The sequence below is a fragment of the Eptatretus burgeri genome, unplaced genomic scaffold, assembly GCF_056783735.1.
Source record: "Eptatretus burgeri isolate ZD-2024b unplaced genomic scaffold, Ebu_testis_v1 Ebu_testis_scaffold_38, whole genome shotgun sequence".
NCBI lineage: Eukaryota > Metazoa > Chordata > Myxini > Myxiniformes > Myxinidae > Eptatretus > Eptatretus burgeri.
Genome location: NW_028221988.1, coordinates 93,939 through 106,311, shown reverse-complemented (window position 1 = coordinate 106,311; position 12,373 = coordinate 93,939).

Genomic DNA, 12,373 nt, shown 5'->3' with positions numbered 1-12,373 from the left:
GAGTAAATATTAAGGGGTTCGAAGTGGTGATTCTTGAGGGTTCTCAAGGGTAATTCAAAGCAGGCATTCCCAAACCCAGGATCGCGATCCGAACTTGGTTCACCAGGGCCTTCTGATGGGTCGCAGATGACTCGGCACCGCTTGATCTTCCAGCGATACACCATATCCAAATGTTGGTAGTTTTCCAACTTTTCACAAATCCCAGTTTTTGAGATGGTTTTTCACGTCAAAAGTGTTTTCGCTTTCAATTTTCAGGGACGGTTCTGGAACCAAGTAGGTTCCGGTAACATTTGGGTCACGAAGTAAATGTGATTTCAAATTTTGGGGCATGGACAAAAAAGTTTGGGAACCTATGTTCTAAAGGGATCCAAATGATTATAATAAAATGTTCTAAACCCGAAAAGGAAAATTCTGATGTTCTAAAGGATAAAATATGGAAATTGTGGGCAGAGTCAAGTGAACTGTCCAATCAATGGGTGTGGCATGCACACGTGACACATGTATGGCTTCTTTTACACGTAGATTGGTTATAACTGTGGGGTTGAATTGAGTTAAACCTCCAAAATTAGGATCAAAACTCTCTGCTTATGGCGTCCAAGTCCACCTCGATGGGAACCAGAAACATGCATCTCAAGAACATTTACATCTATCGTCTGTTCTCCACCAAAGCGTGACTCGACCCTTGGAGATGCTATACACGAGCACCGTACCCAGTCATGAGCATCAATGGATTCCACACGTTTGTCCCAAATATCGCAGCACACAAAACTGTTTGTGACATCTATCCATCCATCCACTCAAATATAAACACAGGCTCACATGCACAGCACCAAAGTTCCTACAATCCATTGTGACAAAATGACATTGTTTCACCAACGTGCAGTGATTGAATTCCTCGTGAAGGAGAACAACTCAGCTGCAGATATCTGCAGCCGATTGAGTCAGGCGTACCGAGATGCCTGCATTGGTGTGAGCAGTATCAGAAGGTGAATGAAACACTTAAGAGACAGAGACACAGACATCACCGAGCAGCCACGCTGTGATCGGCTGAGAAGCCCCACGACTGAACGCAACTAGTTGACAGTTGATGTGCTCATCAGTGAGAATTGAACGGTAATGGTTCGGGAGATCGCAGCACAGCACGGCAGAGGGCACCATGCCGTACAGGAGATAATAGCGATCTTGGAATATGGGAAACTTTGTTCTCGTTGGGTTCCCCTTTTGCTTACGAACACAAAAACACACCCATGGATGTGTCTTCACAGTTGCTTCAATGACACGCTGCCAAGGGCGATGACATCCTGTTCCGTATTGCGACTGGTGAGGAAAGCTCGTTCCTCCATTTTGACCCAGAAACCAAGCAGCAGAAGCATGGAATGGCATCGCTCTACAATCTACATCTTCAAAAAAGAAGGGGACCAAGAGAGTACCCTCCACAGACAAAGTTATGGGAACGGTCTTCTGGGATGCTGAGGAATGTATACTGGTTGGTTTCCTGCCCAAGGGGAAAACCATCAACGCATCTCACTCTGTGTAGACACTCAAGAAACTGAATCGTGCACTTCAGCAAAAGTGATAGATTTAAAAAGCTGTCCTCTTTCAACATGACAATGCGAGACCTCACACAGCACGTCTGATATTGGAGGAAATCTCAAAGAATGGCTGGGAAGTGCTCCTCCACCCCCATACAGTCCGGACTTGACCTCCTGCAATCTGTTTGGGCCCTTGAATGAAAGATCACCTGAGAGGCCAGCACTATGAAAATGATGAGGCAGTCCACGTAGCCACGTGCAGGTGGTTGCAGTCTTGGAACAGACTTCTCCCGCAGTGGGATGTTTAAGCTCTTGCAGCAGTGACAGAAACGCACGGATCCTTCTCGAGATTTTGTGGAAAAGTAATATGATATGTGCAGTTATTATTGACCACATCATCTCTTGTATGTACTGCCGGACCCCAAGTTACGAACAACAGTTCTTATGAACGAAATCCCATGACACAATACTGAAAAAATATCCTCTGACGTATGAACATTCACGGTACATATGAATAGCTGGCCTACTTTGTTTGGCTGATTCCTCCATTCGGACGCTGAGAGTCCTGGCAACAACAGCCAGCATTTGGTGCCACGTTGCTGACGTGATTCCCTGTTGGAGCCGAGCTGGAATTCCTGGAATTTTTTTTGCCCTTTATCAACATGTCAGAGAAGTGCAAAAGTGATACAGAAACACAAACAATACGATGATCCTCCAGATAGTGCACCCAATAAGATTAGGAGCCTGAGTATGGAGGTCAAAATGGACATATTGTTGCGGAGCCGGGTATCGGCTGCGAGCACGACCGCAAGGTAAGGCAGTAGGGTCAACTCTACCGAACACCCGGAATCTAGATCGTACCTTTCGGAAAACTCCGAGGGTGCGGGTCCCTTACCATACCGTCAATAATTCCACCACGTGGTACAGGGTTATTTGCCAATCTTCAAAATACCTCGAGATCCACGTGGCGAGTTACCAAGAATTCACACCCTCGACGGCACTCATACGAGTCGAGCAGTTTGCGTGCCCGATCCGTGCACAACCCGAGCGGATGGTTGCCAAAGTCCCGTCGGTCCAAATGTACATTTACAGCGGCAACAGCCTTTGTAATTCACCAACACGCGCCATGCTAAACCAATGGAAGAAACACAGCAACGAACTGATAGATTTAACAAATGGGGTATTTATTCACAGTAAATCGGGGAAACGACGGAAGTACGTGAGTTATCACGACTAATGGAGAATGCAAATTTACACACAAGCACTTAAACCATTCCTACTTACATACGGGCCTTCCGACACACACACACACACCACACACACACACACACAAACACACAAACACACAAACACACAAACACACAAACACACAAACACACAAACACACAAACACACAAACACACAAACACACAAACACACAAACACACAAACACACAAACACACAAACACACAAACACACAAACACACACGGACATGGATCTGTCCACCTTGTGTGGTTTGGCTAACATGGGCGAACCAGGCCAGCGTTGAGATGTGATAATAGAATCCAGAGCTCCCTTCAGCGCTCGTCCCGGCAACCAAAACTCTCCTCTGTATCCCAAACTGTCTAGACGGCAGGAGGTTTCTCTGCCACTTCTCCAAGTCTTTGAGTTGAACGTCAAAGCGAGGGCTGATAACTCCACACTTGTTCAACCTGCCCATCAGATTGACCACAACCTCGCCTGCTCGATGGTCATCAACTATTTCAAAAACTCTCCTTCCTCGTCCGATCGCGCCGCAACTTCATTCAACATTCTCCTGGGGGGGGGGGGGGAGAGGGACGCCTTCTCCCTCCCCGCTCTCCCTCATTGGACGGTTTTGGCCGCAAAATGCGCTCGTCTCCCTGTCATTGGCTCAAACGAGCGGCAAGTCCGTCGATTGGCCCCGGGGGAGGGGGGGTTGGGGGGGAGCGGTGGTGACGTCACACGGATCACCTTTCTCACCATCACGGGGTCTGATTGGCTGATCGGCGGCCACTTCACTTAGAGCACGCTGATTGGTCGCGGGCCACTGCGAGGCTCCTCCTTGAACTCCGCCCACCTTGGCGTCGGCCAAAGCGAGGTGAAGGTGAGGGTGATTGTGTGGTTGTTGTAGTTGATGTTGGTGGTATAAAAATAAAATAAAACCCTGACTCTCAAAATAACTCCGCAGCGCATGAACATTTAATTACCCATTAAACAAGGGAAAGGGAGCTATCTATCCACATTTACTTGTTGAAATAACCGCTGTAGAACCTGTATGTTGAGTGCAGTAAGCTTCCATATTCGTAACAATATTAAGGTGTTCAGAGAAGGGTGAAACTCCATCTCACATCGGCCATGCCTTGGACACCTCCCAGACCAGTTCACTTCTGGTCTGGGATGTTCACTTCTGCTTCAAGAATTTCAGCCAGCTGTGACTTCAAATGTTTTTTTTTTTTTTTTTCAAATTTTTCAAAATTTGGATTTTCAAATGGCGAATCGGGCGAATTTGATCAGAAAGCCCTGCAGAACAGAAATGCCAAATTTGATGCTTGTATCATAATTTGCAGGATTTTTCTGCTGTCTACTGCACTATCTCTTGTGGCTCTCTGCTGACTTTCACGAAGTCAAGTTTCCGGTCATTATCTGTCCCGTTTTAACTGTTTATTTTCTCATCTACATGTCACTGTGTGTTCCTAGTTTGTTTTTGTTTCAAAAATCGTGCTATTTTGTGAGTTTTCGACGACCTGTCTTCACGTGTTCCTTGAGGCCTTCCCCTCTCAGTGTACGATCGTGTTTATTTGTATTCTCTCCCAATTATCTTCAATTTCTATTTCCCCCACTTTCCCAACATCCCCCATCCCTCCAAATCTAACCACTCTGGTTCTTGTCTTGTATCCAAAACAAAAAACAAACCAAAAAAAACACTACCTTTCTCCCTGCAAACCCATGAGTCCCGATCCTTCTTCTTCTTTTTCTTCTTCATACTGCCAGCACACCATCTTTATTCCACTTGAGCTGATCCACTCTCGCCAGAACCATCACGATTTCTTCCTACAACCTCCCATTCCCGAATCCAACCTGATCTTCAAAAATACATCAAAAATTAATAATCTACCTTGTATCGTTTCGATCTATACACCTCCTGCAACCACGTGTGTCTCTCTCCACCCTCTTACTGGTATTTTTCATCGACCCAGCAGCTTCACTCTGCGTTTATAGTTCCAAATTAACCATACACCTCCACGATTTCACTTCAAACTTCCCTTTTCCGAATGTTACGCAATCCTGATTTTAAATAAGTAAATTCACTTTTGACTACACACCTCCCAGAGTCACGTGCTTCTCCCGCAACCACGTGATCTGTTTCCACCCTCTACGTTTACCAATCCAAATTCACCATTCACATCACGATTTTTATCTACAACCTTTCCATGACCGAATCTGATGAAAACTCGCTCATTCAATAATAATGAAAATAACAACGATCTCTTTTATGCTTCATCTTCCTCTTTCACACGTGTGGTTCTCTTTACTGTATCATACCTCACTACTCTTCTCCCATTTCAACAGACTGCTCTAAATTCGACCTTTCCTTCATCCCTTGACTAACAAATCCAACTGTTACAGCATTTCTTCTCTCCGTTCTCTTAATTTGCCTTTATTGCTTCCATCAAGAAACGTCTTTAATCACATCTCTGACCTAAAAAAAATTAAAACCCAGTTTGCAATGAGTGTTCACTTTCCATCAACCATTCCTTTTTTTTCCAACGACAGTGCCAACTCGCCCCTCTCACCCCTCCCTCTCAAAGCAACCATGACACACTTCTCCCTCCAAGTCTCTCTCTCACCTCTCTCAAAAACTCCCCCCTCACCTTTCTCACTCAACTCCCCCCCAGTCACCCTTCTCCCACCATTCACCCCCCTCACTCACCCTTCTCAAATCCCCCCACCCCCTTGTCATCCACAAAACTGCCTCTTTCCCCTGCCCTCTCACCTGCATCTCATCACTCCACCTCCACAAATCCACAACTGCCTTCTGCCTCCTCTCTTACCCCCATCTCCCACAACACCACAAAGCCTTTTCTCCTGCTCATTGGGCCCCCGTCCGCACGCTATTCTGCAATCCCCCACACTCTTTCAACAACTCTCCTTAGCTCCCCCCACCCTCCCCCCTTGTCCTACCTTCCCCCTCCCCTCCCATCCCCTGCACCCAAAGATTCCTCCACTCCCTCTTCATTAACAGTGTGAACCTCAAATATCCGGAGCCTTCACCCTTCGGTCAAACCTTTCAGATATTTCCATTCAAGTTGCCACTGACAAACCAGACATAGTCTGCCGAACAGAACTTTCCTCCCTCAAGACGTCTCTGAGTCCCAAGTATCTCTCCCTGGTTACTCCCTCCTCCGGTGTGACAGACCTGAAACTCGTCCTGGTGGAGGAGTTGCTCTCTTCATGAAAGACTATTCTTCACTCTCCATGCCCTGCCCTCACTCCCCCACGCCCCCAGGAATACCTCTGGCTACGGCTTCCCCTCCGCTCCCACCTCGTGTTTATATGTGTACTGTACCGTCCACCGAACAGTGATGACTGCATTCTCTCGATCGAGTGCACCCTGTGGCTGCTGGTTGCATCATTGGTTGGGATGCGGCGATGCCGCTGATGCAGTGTCCCCCTTACCAGTACACTGGTGCTCATTTTGCCGACCTCAGAAGGATAACAGGCTGAGTCCACCTCCTGGTGTATTTTAATTCAGCAGCCAACGGGGCTTAAACTCAGGACCCAAGGATCCCAAGCTGCCACCCTAATCACGAAGCCAACACCAGGCTTATATGACTCCATTTACACCTCACTATCCAAAAACATGGACCAACTTCTATCTTCTCATCTAAACTCTCTCTTCCTCAAATGTGGTGACTTCAATTGTCATCATGCCAGTTGGCTGGGTGTGGGTACCTCTCTCACCTGTCATGGCTCTTCAGCAAAAGCTTTCTGTGACTCATTGGGACTGACTCAATCGATCAATTTCCCGACCCGGATCTCAACCAATTGTTCTCGATCTCTTCTGGATCTGATTTTGACAAATTTCCCTGAAAATATCTGCTGTTCTTCCTTCACTCCATCTTCTGACTACGTGCTTGTCAAATTGGGCATCTCTCTGGCTGTTATCAGAGAATCACCTCACCGCCGTCGAGTCTGGCATTTCACTCAAACCGACTGGCAGGGTCTCCAAGCAGCCATTAAACTTCGAGGCTGGTCTCCCATTGCTACTTTCTCCAACATCAACTCATCCTGGGAATTCTTTCAAAGAAACTTGCTCTCTCATGCAGAGGTTTATCCCCTCTCGTCTTCAGTTGTCCAACCCTTCCTCCCGCCCTTGGTTCACTGAAGCTTGTGGCGAGGCAGTTGTCCTGAAACAACTTGCCTTTGCCTCATGGAAAGCAAACCCAACTGAGGGTAATCTCAGTTCCTTCCATAAAGCTTGGAACAAGTGTGTATCTACCCTCAGGTGAGCCAGAAAACAACATCTTTCTAATCTCAAGTCTGAACTCTCAAACCTCTCTCCCTCCTCCAAATCCTGGTGGCGTCTAATCAAATCTGTTTCTGGTGTATGTTCCCCCTCCATCCGCTCCCTCACCTCAAATGGCCGCACTGCTGATACCGCACGTGAAAAGGCTGAATGCTTAAACTAGGTGTTTGTGTGGAGCTGTTGAACATCTTCCAACACTGAAAACAGCCATTATTGATGAAAATACTTTAAACGATCAAAAGTAACCTTTAAAAGTATAAAAAGGTGTTGTTTTCATTCTATTGATTCATCTTCAGAATGAAACATCTGGCAAGCAGAATGAGAAGATAATATATATTGTGATAACGATTTGCCTGTCACATTAACCAAAAACAGGTCTTCGTGCAAATGAAAAGATCAATGCTTTGAAAATCAAATGAAAATAAAAAGATCAAATGAAAATGATCAATCAAGATGGAACGCAGTGCTGGGGGGGGGGGGGAGTTTCTGTTTCTGTTACCTCAAAGGAAAATGATTTCTGAGGATGGCTTTTCAAATAGAAACATGATGAAATTGGGAAAATCATGAAAACAGATGACAGCACAAGAGGAGCAGAACGAAGTGTATATGTATATATATATATGTATATATATATATATATATATATATATATATATATATACATATACATACATATACATATACATATACATATATGTATACGTATATGTATATGTATATGTATATGTATATGTATGTATATGTATATATATATATATATATATATATATATATATATATATATATATATATATATGTGTACATGTACATGTACATGTATATGTATATGTATGTATATATATATATATATATATATATATATATATATGTATATGTATATATGTATATGTATATGTATATATATGTATATGTATATATATATATATATATATATATATATATATTGTTGCGGATTCGCGCCCGCCGGCGTGCTGACGGCCACGTAACTCGAATCGCGGCACGTCGCCCACCGGACGGACAATCCAGTCGTGACCCTCTCGGACAAACGCCGGGAACCAGTCACGGGTGGACCTTTCGGTCTCACCGCGATCGAGCCAATCAGCCCCCGCGTGGGATAGGGTTGCTCGCCAAATTCGACCGACCTAAGTACCCACGCGGAGGGTAGACCGGGCGATCGCACCTCGCCGCAGTCGACTTCGGACACGGGCCACTTAAGCGACCCGTTCCGTACTATCGGGATAACCGAGCGGTGTTATCGTCGACCTCGACGGTTCGATTAATTATCGGGCGTATTCAGCCCACTACCAACCCTTTACGTGAAGCAAGATGAGGATTCAATGAAGGAAATGACGAAGCGAAGCGGGAAACAGTTCAACACAAAGCACATTTATTCTCGATGAACGGAAAGCACACATATACAATTCCACCAAAAGCACACAGAAAAGAAAAACACAATATTACACAAAAAGCAAATAGAAAAGAGAAACACAATGCAGAGCTATCCGACGACCGAGCACACGGCAACACTTATACAATTTTACTTCACAGACGGCGCCGACAACACATACCCAAAACCAAGGAAAGAATACCCTCAAGGATGAGGCGGGCCTGAGGCCGAGACCGGGTCGGGCCTACCCGTCTGGTGATGAGACGCGGAGCGGCGATGGTGCCTCAACTCCGCGGGCCTCGCGGACAGAGTCTGGTAGGGGGTGGGAAAGGGGCCCCCTTGGTCGCACTATCTCAGCGCGGGGGGAAACAGGAGGGGGTTGCTGATGCTCGGGGTATAGAGGATTCCTACTCTGGCTCGAGTCCCGCGACGAGCGTCTCCACCTCGGCCAGGTCGCGCTGTCGGCCTCCCTGGGGTGCAGCTCCCTGCACGACGCGAGCACCCCCTCGTCTGCCCTCGCCGCCTCTCCACAGCTCCGTCCCCTCCGCTCCGACTCCAACGCACACGACGACGACCAGCTCCTTCTTGCCAACTCCACCGCCCGCGAAGTCTTAACTCTCTGTTCCCTCTCGACTCTACTACTCACTGGACTGACGAACACGGTCGCTTACACACGGACGAACACGGAAGCCCCGTGGCTTCGCCCTCTCATCTTTGACCCCCTCCCTTCGACCTTTCACCTCGCTCCCCATTGGCCCGAGAAAAAGTGGGCGTGAATGCTTTTTGATCCATAAATTTGCATATATCGATCGCCCTCCAACGCCCTGGAGGCGGGGCCAAATCGCCCCTCGCTCACCGATTGGATGGCAAAAAGTGGGCGTGTCGTTTTTGATCCGTTTTTGAAGCACAAAATCCGTGATTTTGTACACGCTGTTCGGCGCGCGCCCTGCACGAGTCCAACACCGGTACCCACAGGCGGCGCAAGAACGGTGGCGATGCGACGGTTGCGAGGTGTGACGTGAAGGTCGTGGCGGTTGTGGTGAAGCGGCGTTGTGGTTGGTGGTTGATGTTGTGGTTGTGGTGGTAATCATGGCGGTTGGTCCAAAATAAAGATAGTAAAAGAAAAACGGCTATCCTGAAGAGTCGCAGCACGCATAAATGACATGTATTCCCACTAGACAACGGGTTTGGGCCGAACTACACATGTACTTACCGAGATATCTCACCTAAGGGACCTGAATGGTGGTTTGCGAATTTGGTAACCACAACACTACCCCCTCCCCTTTTTACAGACTCGTCCCGAGTCGTCAAATTTTCGTGTGCCATCATGTGTAGTTTTCCCCTAGTACATTTTACCTACGGATCCCTGAGTGCGACATTCATGGTATTCGTGTCCCCAAAATAAATAACCTGAGGGCTGCGTAACTACCTAAACAAACTCACTCACACGGACGACTTAGATAAAATTGCCGGCGCTAGACAGACATGCCGGGGGCGCACTCATATTTACAGTACATCTTAACCTTAACTTACAAATTTTACACTAAACCATGGCCCAGGATCATTGAACTCTGCAAAAAGAAAGCAGTTAGCAGGGAGCCAGGCTGCTCGCATGCAGTCTCTGGCTCAAAACAATGCAGGTGACAGGGAACGTGGCTGGCTGCTCACACGCAGTCCAAGGCCTTCCCTTTTGAACTGAACGCAGTGAACCACAACGGTGCATGGGCTGCACAACGCAGTCTCCGTGCCAGCTCAAGTGGCACACGCAATGAGCACAACGAATGGATGGATGGACACAAAAACGGTGCACGGGCCGCCACTGCAGGCCCGTGTTGTAGCCGCCAACAGGGCAGTTCTCGCAGCTTGCAAACTGTTGCTTTCTGATCCTGGCGCACATGGAAATGAACAGGGGGGGCAAAGCAAAAATTGAACGGGGCTGGTGAACATGGGCAGTGGGCATGGCATGGCAAAGGTGCAGGCAACACAGCCCGCAGAAGAAGGCCGCTGCAGGCAAACACAGCCCGCAGATGAACTGGCCGGCACAGGCCTTGAAGAAAAAAACAGCCAGCCGGCAGATGAAGTGGGCCGGCACAGGCCTCGCAGCACAGCAGCTGCTGACGATCCAGCCGGCACAGGCCTTGCAGCAAAAACAACAGCTGCCGATGAAGTTGGCCGGCCTCTGCCTTGCAGCAACGCAGCCAGCAGATGAAGTTGGCCAGCCTTTGCCGTTCAGTGGAGGTTGGTAGAGGGAGTGCGGTGGTGCTGGCTACTTGGAAGGCGGGCTCGGACCTACCTACCTGTCTCCCTCCCACCTATCGCCTTTGCCTGTCACTGTACATACCCACTCCCTTAATTTGTCAAACCCCAGTTTAGCCCCAACTTATTTTTTTGTTGTTTCTATTTTTACTTCCCCACTATAAATCGTCCCCTCACCCCCTTTATCGTCCTTGTTCGGCTAAACTATCCTGTCACCTAGCCGACTCCCAACCCCTACGTTCCCTTCCCAGAGGGGAATAAGGGAGAGCTAACGTCCTGTGTCGAGGCCCAACGAAGCCTCAGAATGGCCTCCCCAGAGTTCAGCGATCTATAACCAAAGTGGGTCCAGCGGCCCACAACGACAGCGAGGGGATGGATGGTGTGGAGGGGTACACTTCCTAATCTACCCTATCCATTTAACTGTTAAACTACCCCGGGGCTTTCAACAAGCGCCTCTCGCTTAAACTATTGGTTCTAACAACCCAGATTCCCGTCGCCTGTGTTGGTGTCCTCACAATTTCGGGCCTCGCCCCCCCCCCCAATTTTCTCTCCGTGCCCTCACACGGTCTCCTGGCTGGGACACGTGGCTCCCTTTGGCAGGCACGACCCTCTGCCGAATCTCCCGCTATGGCACCCCCGGGCACTACACTGCCTCCGAGCCTACCAGCTCCCTAACACCGGGGAGTGCCCCCCATGGCACCTCCCCTGAAACGCACACGTGGCAGGCTGGCTTCCCGGGCCCCTTCCCGAGGGTCACCCGTGCCCACAACACTGCCCACACGGCTAATGGCGCCCCGGGCCCCCGCACCAAGCAGGCGCACCCGTGCCCACTACGCTATCCCGGCCCCCCACGGGCCCTTGGCCTACCACGGCCGACTAGCCTGGTGCCCGGGGTACCCACTCAGCGATACTCACCTTTCGCAGCCACGCTCCCAAGCCCGTCAACAGGGCTCCTGCACCCCTCCAAATGGGTCTCGAGCCTACTTTCCCACCAACAACAAAACGACCTCCATTTTTCAATTTGACTAACCCAGCTAACTCACTTTATACTGACCCCGGGGTCCCTTGAGCGGGAGTCACTCCTCCCCCCAATCACTCATCGCACCATGCATTCCCCATTCACTCCACACACACAGACCCGCTGGCCTCACTCACTCACCAAGCACATGCTTCCACTTCACTCACCAACTCTTCAACACACACACCACTGAACTCTGCCATCCTTCTAACTCGTGCTCCCACGTCGTCCCTTAAACTAGTAGCACATTCCTTTTAACCTACGTAGCTAAGCTACGTCCCCGCTACACATCCACAAGTCTGTCACTGTCCTCAAATAAATCATTTTATTTCCCAACCTAAAGCTCATCTAAATCCCTCTAACTAATCCATTCCACGGACTCCATGAGGACTTACCCCTGCCCCATGGAGTCGGTCTAACTAAGCTAACCCTTCCCCCTAACTAGTTTCCATCCTGTGCCCAGGTAAGGGGGTCTTTCACCCCTTGCCCAGGAATCCTGTGCACCCGAAAGTGAGGCTTGCTTTTTTTTTTTTTTTTCATGCGCAGCACCTGCGCGGCAACTCGCGCACTTTGCACCTGCCCGTGACGTCATGCAGCTGCACGTGTTCCTCGTCCCTCCTTGGACGGTACCATCCGGCAGAGATACCCCTC